Source organism: Callorhinus ursinus, unplaced genomic scaffold (assembly GCF_003265705.2).
Source record: "Callorhinus ursinus isolate GAN/ISIS: 27379988/994484 unplaced genomic scaffold, GSC_fseal_2.0 scaffold107, whole genome shotgun sequence".
Taxonomy (NCBI): Eukaryota; Metazoa; Chordata; class Mammalia; order Carnivora; family Otariidae; genus Callorhinus; species Callorhinus ursinus.
In genome coordinates, this window is record NW_027397169.1 from 1,509,866 (window position 1) to 1,517,088 (window position 7,223).

At 41.1% G+C, this 7,223-nt stretch overlaps 1 pseudogene; it reads left to right on the plus strand.

Annotated features, from left to right (window-relative positions):
* The first annotated feature begins 218 nt into the window (after positions 1–218).
* LOC112816499 (olfactory receptor 7G2-like) lies at positions 219–1,138 on the plus strand (annotated as a pseudogene).
* The last annotated feature ends 6,085 nt before the right edge of the window (positions 1,139–7,223 follow it).

Consider the following 7,223-nt stretch of genomic DNA (forward strand, 5'->3'; position numbering starts at 1 on the left):
TTTTTTGAGAACAGCAGTTCTGAGACTTTATCATATGTCAGAATCATCTGAAAAGCTTGTTAAAACAGACTGCTTGTCATCATCCTTAGAGCTCTTCGTAAGTAAGTCTGGAGTGGGATCCAAATTTGGCATTTCTAACACGTTGCCTGGTACTGCTGCTGCAGGTCCAGTGACCATACATTTTATTCTCTTGTCACCCAATATTTTATATTAACAACATGGAAACCAGAAACCAAACAGATGTATAAGAATTTCTTCTTCTGGGATTGACTGAAGATCCAGAACTGCAGCCCCTACTCTTCTGCCTGTTCCTGTTCATGTACCTGGTCACCAACCTGGGAAATTTGCTCATCATCCTGGATGCCATTTCTGACTCCCACCCCCACACCCCCATGTACTTCTTCCTCTCCAACCTGTCCTTTACTGACATCTGTTTAAGCACAACCACCATCCCAGAGATGCTGGTGAATATCCAAGCACAGAGTCAGCATCTCAGTTACACAGGCTGCATCACCCAGGTCTGTTTTGTCTTGATTTTTCTTGGTTTTGAAAATTTTCTCCTTGCAGTAATGGCCTATGACCACTATGTTGCCATTTGTCATCCACAGAGGTACACAGTCATCATGAACCCCCAACTCTGTGGACTGTTAATTCTACTCTCTTTGTACATTAGCATCATGGATGCCCTCCTCCGCAGTCTAATGGTGTTGCAACTGTCCTTCTGCATTGACTTGGAAATATCACACTTTTTCTGTGAACTTGCACGGGTCATCAAGCTTGCCTGTTCTGATTCCTTCATCAATACCATCTTGGTTAATTTTATGGCTGTATGTTGAGTGGTATTTCTATCTTTGGGATCATTTTCTCTTATACTAAAATTCTCTATCCTCTTTTGAGAATGCCATCAGCTGGCAGAAAATATAAAGCCTTTTCCACCTGTGGGTCTCATCTCTTAGCTGTTTCCTTGTTCTATGGGACAGGATTAGGGGTATACATTAGTTCTGCAGTTACTGACTCTTCCAGAAAGACTTCAGTGGCTTCGGTGATGTACACTGTGGTTCCTCAATTGATGAACCCCTTTATCTACAGTCTGTGGAACAGGGATATGAAGGAAGCCTTGAGAAAAATAATCAGGTAGGATAACTTTTCATCATATTTGGGCCAGTTTTCTAGAATGAGTCAAAGTAAAAGATATTCTGGTGTTTCAGAATACTCTTCTATCACCAAGATCATTTAAAATGACTAGGTAACATGATGGCTACATACATTTCAACATGGGCTTGATTTCTGATTTTGCCCTTTGTCTAACTCTGTGATGTTTGACAGTGATTTCAAGTGTCTAAACTCAGTTTTTTGGGTTGTGTTCTATAGAGGGAGAACCTGAATCCTGGGATCCTGTTATAGTGATTTTGGCAGATGGCATGTTCAGAATAAAGTGGGAGAAGTTAGATAAGGGGCAGGGAAATGGTGTAAGCAGGGTCATGGCTACAGGTAGAGACTAGCTTCCACTTTATCCCATATCTAGGACCATGTGAATCTCACCCCAGACAGGCATATACTATGAGGCAAGGGAGCTGACCTTTCTTAACCACACTCAATAATCACTGAGAGTTGTCTCTATAAAACTGTATCTCTCTGGAGCAACATCAGAATCCATCAAACTCAGTTTCATCATCTATGGCATCAGTGTAATCTGATTATCTCAGTGGTTTGAGACAGTTCTAAAATATATAAACCTGAAGCTGAAGGTCTTTGGTTCTAATAATAAAAATAAAACTATTTGGGGTGCTTGGTGGCTCAGTTGGTTGAGCATCTGACTCTTTTTTTTTAATTTTTTATTGTTATGTTAATCACCATATATTACATCATTAGTTTTTGATGCAGTGTTCCATGATTCATTGTTTGTTCATAACACCCAGTGCTCCATGCAGAACGTACCCTCCTCAATACCCATCACCAGGCTAACCCATCCCCCTACCCTCCTCCCCTCTAGAACCCTCAGTTTGTTTTTCAGAGTCCATCATCTCTCATGGTTCTTCTCCCCCTCTGACTTACTCCCCTTCATCCTTCCTTTCCTGTTATCTTCTTCTTTTTCTTTTTTCTTAAAATATGTTGCGTTATTTGTTTCAGAAGTACAGATCGGTGATTCAACAGTCTTGCACAATTCACAGCGCTCACCGTAGCACATACCCTCCCCAATGTCTATCACCCAGCCACCCCAGCCCTCCCACCCCCGACCACTCCAGTAACACTCAGTTTGTTTCCTGAGATTAAGAATTGCTCATATCAGTGAGGTCATATGATACATGTCTTTCTCTGATTGACTTATTTCACTAAGCATAACACCCTCTAGTTCCATCCACATCGTTGCAAATGGCAAGATCTCATTCCTTTTGATGGCTGCATAATATTCCATTGTGTACATATACCACAGCTTCTTTATCCATTCATCTGTCAATGGACATCTTGGCTCTTTCCACAGTTTGGCTATTGTGGACATTGCTGCTATAAACATTGGGGTGCACGTACCCCTTCGGGTCCCTACATTTGTATCTTTGGGGTAAACACCCAGTAGGAGCATCTGACTCTTGATCTCATTTCAGGTCTTGATCTCAGGGTCATGAGTTCAAGCCCTGTGTTGGGCTCCACACTGGACGTGGAACCTACTTTAAAAAAAAAGAAGAAAAGAAAACTTTTCTCTAATATTCTCAAACAAGAAAGGGAGCTATCTTTCATTCAGAGATAAGGAATGTACAAGGATGAGAGAATAAGGATTCATTTAGTCCTCCATGAGGTGGCGTCATTCTAGGACTGGTGGTAGCAGCAGACAGAGGTGTCATACTCAGTTGTGATGTCCAGGGACAGAAAACTGTCTTTCCTTGGGCCATTTGAAAATTGACCTTTCCATGGCATCATCCAGAAGATATCCCCTTAAATCTCACCACTAAGAAGAGGATCATATGCTCCTTCTTAATCTAATTACTGGTGGGGAGAAATGATTAATATGAAAGACTTAGACTGACCATCTAGGGTTAATTCTTGCTGGACAGCCATCTGTCATAACCATGACAAACACTTAATACAATATCTGACATATTGTGGGACTCAATAACATTTAACTTATATCATAATTTTTCATATCTTGCCTATATTCATAACTTTTATAATCCTTTTGAACTCACATATTTTTACCACCTGCTTCAACATTTATATTTGTTTATCTTTACTGTAGTATTTTCTGGTCTGAGTAATATAATCAAATAATTATTGAGTAGGCAGGGTAATGGATGTTCATCTTTTTTCTGACACCCTATTTGCTTTGATTCCTTCTCATTGATTTATTGGTAAGAATGTATCTGGAAAAAAAAACAATGTATCTGAGTTTTCATTTATTTTAATTACCTCTCCTTGCAGTATTTCTTACTCCTCTCAGGTGGAGTCCACACAGAGAAATATGGTTAAGTAAAATTGATGGAGTGACTAAAGTCTTAAAGAGTTGGCTGCATAATTAGGGCTCTTATGCAAAACTTTATAATGTGTTATTGTGAATAAAACAGTGTTTCTGTGGAGGAGTGTAAAATAAGGAGAAAAAAGAAGTTGGTAGTGTTAGGGACCATCATTTTTTCACAAGTACAAAAATGTGGGGCCATCAGACAGAAGTACTTTTCTTTTTTTTTTTTTTTTAAGATTTTATTTATCTGAGAGAGAGAGAAAGCAAGAGCATGAGTGGCCAGAGGGACAGAGGGAGAGGGAAAAGCAGACTCCCAGTGGGAGCAGGGAGCCCAAGGCAGGGCTCCATCCCAGGGCTTTGGGATCATGACATGAGCTGAAGGCAGATGCTTAACCAACTGAGCCACCCAGGCACCCCCAGAAGTATCTTTCTGGATGTGTGTATAGGGGAGAATGACAGAGGTCTCCCAGGATAACCAAAGGAGTACCACTCATTATGAGGAGAGGAAGTATTATGTCAGTAGCATAACTGGGGGACAGCTCCCTGCTTGCTGCCCTGGTGTGTTCTAGTGCAGAACTTCCTCCACTGACACCCACAGAACACCCGCAGAGACCTGAGGCCCTTGTTCACACTGCAGATTTCTGATCTGCTGACTTTGAGAACTACTGACTTTGAGTCACTGGGGAGACAGTGAAAGGATGAGTTTATATATAAGTACTTTGTAAGTTTCTTATACACTTCAAAGTCTGAGAAACATGACATAAATATTAAAAGAATGTAGGAGGAGGAGTTAAGATCACAGAGGAATAGGGGGACCCTAAGCTTACCTCTTCTCTCAAATACAGCTAGATAGTTATCAAATCATTCTGAACACCCAAGAAATCATCTGAGGTCTGAGAAAACAAAACTGCAAGTCTACAAGTAGAAAAGCAACCACCTTTTGGAAGGTAGGAAGCGTGAAGGTTTGATTTGGGTGGGGGAAATATAACTGTGGGTACTGCAGTGGGGAGGGAGCCCTGCTTACAGAAAATATTATAAGCAGTGGAGCACAAAGTCTGAAATTTTAGAAGGCCACCACCACCAGGGTTGTGCCTGGCTTAAAGGTGCTCAGGTGGGGAAGGAGTGTGGAGGGCCAGGCATGGACAGCATGGTCAGAGGATCCACTGGGTCACAAGAAGAATGGGTGGCACCCACATGCTGCACTGTTCCCAGGCATAGGAGCAGGGACTCCAGCTGAGGGCAGCAAGCCTGGGTGCCAGCTCTCTGCTCTGCCTTGCCATAAACTCAACTGCTGTACAGTTGTGCAACCGCTTGCCTGGTATGGGCTGGCAAACAGCAAAAAGGTGGCAAGACCCTCCCTCAGAGGATCAGCATGGGTCCTTGCCACGAGAGTCCCTAAAATTTGGAGTTTTAAAACTCAGCCATGCACCTGAGTTAAAACAGCTGGGATACAGGCAGGGGGAAGGCAGGCATCTGACAGAAGCTGGGGACACAGGAGTGATTGGCTTTTCTGTGAGGGCTTCCTGAAGAGTGGGGGGCATGAACTCTCAGCTCTGGGGCTAGAGAGAAGGACACAGCCATTTTCATTCAGCACATCAGTGCTGAAAGCCTTCAGGGAGCAAAATTGTGCCACCTAGTGCAGCCCAGGGCCACTTACACCAAGCCCCACCCCCCTGAGCCCTGAAGGTCCTTCTCCACTAGGGCAAGTCCACCTGAGAATCAGAGCAGCAGGCCCCTCCCCGGAACACCAGCACAAACACCTCACATGCACCAAGTCTACTGATCACAGATGCTGCAAAGCTCCAGCTCTACAGAAAATAGGATCTACCTTCCTTTTTACTTTTATTTTTAATTTTTTATTACTATTTTCTGTCCCTCTCTCTCTTTCTCTTTCCTTTTCTTCTGGGATCCCAGTTATTCTAATATTGTTTCTCTTTATGGGATCACTTATCTTTCAAATTCTCCCCCTCATGATCCCATAGTTATCTCTTTTTCTAAGCTTCTTTATTCTCCTTCATTTTGTCTTCTATATCACTAATTCTCTCTTCTGCCTCATTTATCCTAGCAGTTAGAGACTCCATTTTTTTCTTGCATCTCATTAATAGCCTTTTTAAATTTTGATTTGATTAGATTTTAGTTCTCTTATTTCTCTGGAAAGAGATTCTCTAGTGTCTTTTATTCTTTTTTCCAAGCCCAGTTAGTATCTTTGTAACTGTTATTCTGAACTCTAGTTTCAACATCTTGCTAATGCCCATACTGATTAAGTCCCTGCCAGTCAGTACCGCCTCTTTTTCTCTTTTTTGAGGTGAATTTTTCCATCTTGTCATTCTGTCCAGAGAATAGATGAATGAGAGAACAAAATACTAAAATGGCAACAACGACCCTAGAGAAATATACACTAAACAAATCAGAAGAGACCTTAAACAAACAAAAAAAAAAAAAAAAAAAAAAAAAAAAAAAAAAAAAGAGAAAGAATATAATCAGACAGGTGGACAGAATAGAACAATATACTAGACCCTGTGTGTATTTTGGTCTGTTTGTTAGAAAACTAGATCCCAAAATTGTAAAGAAAGAAAAACATATATGTACAAAAACAAATACAATGAAAGGATAGAATGTAACTGTAAAAATGAAAATTAAAAGACAAGAAAAAACAAAAGAGAAAAAAACAACAAGAGAAAAAAGGAAGGGATATAAAGACAGGTGAACAGAACAGAGCAATACACTATATCCTGAATGTATTTTGGTCGGTTTGTTAGAAGAAACTACATCTCAAAATTGTAATGAAAGAAAAACTTATATACACACACACACACACAAATAAAACTAAATACAATGAAGGGATAGAATATAACTGTAAAATGAAAATTTTAAAAATTTATAAAGAGTTCATAAAATAAGAAATTGGTTGAAAAAGGAAAGAGAAAAAAATTAAAGTTGAAAGACTAAAGAATCATGGGGAAAAACCATGAATTCTATATGTATATTCCCCTAGCACTGGAGATTTGCAATTCTCATTGATCGGTAAACTTGGTCTTGGCTGGATGTTCTTGCTGATCATCTGAGGGAGGGGCCTGCTGCTTTGATTCTCAAGTGTATTTGCCCCAGGCGGAATTGCACCACCCTCACAGGGGGCCAGGCTAAGTGTTCTGCTCCAGTTTGCTTTATGTGGCCTTTGTTCCCTAAAGGCTTTCTGCGAAGCTTTAGAGGATAAGAATAAAAATGGTGGCCTCTCAGTCTCTGGTCCTGGAGCTGAAAGCTCGGGGCCGCTCCTCAGTGCGCCCTCAGAGAAAAGCAGTCAATCACTCCTGTCTCCCTGGATGCTTTTCTATTTGTAGAGTTGCCCCTATTCTCTTAGATCTCTGGTTGAGTTCACAGGTGTTCAGAATGATTTGAGATTTAACTGAGTTCCTGGAACCAAACAAAATTAAGGTCTCCTACTCCTCCACCATCTTGATTTCCTCCCCCCCCATAGAGTTTCTTAACTATAGAGAACAAAGTGAGGGTTGCTGGAGGGGCGGTGGGCAGGGGATGGGCTAAATGACTGATGGGCATTAACGAGGGCACAAGATATAATGAACACTGGGTGATATATGTAAGTGATGAATCACTAAATTCTACTCCTAAACCAATACTACATTATATGTTAACTAACTTGAATTTAAATTTTAAAAAATGTGAAATAGGGGCACCTGGGTGGCTCAGTCAATTAAGCATCAGACTGCAGCTCAGGTCATGATCTCACCCACCTGGGATGGAGCCCTGCAGTGGT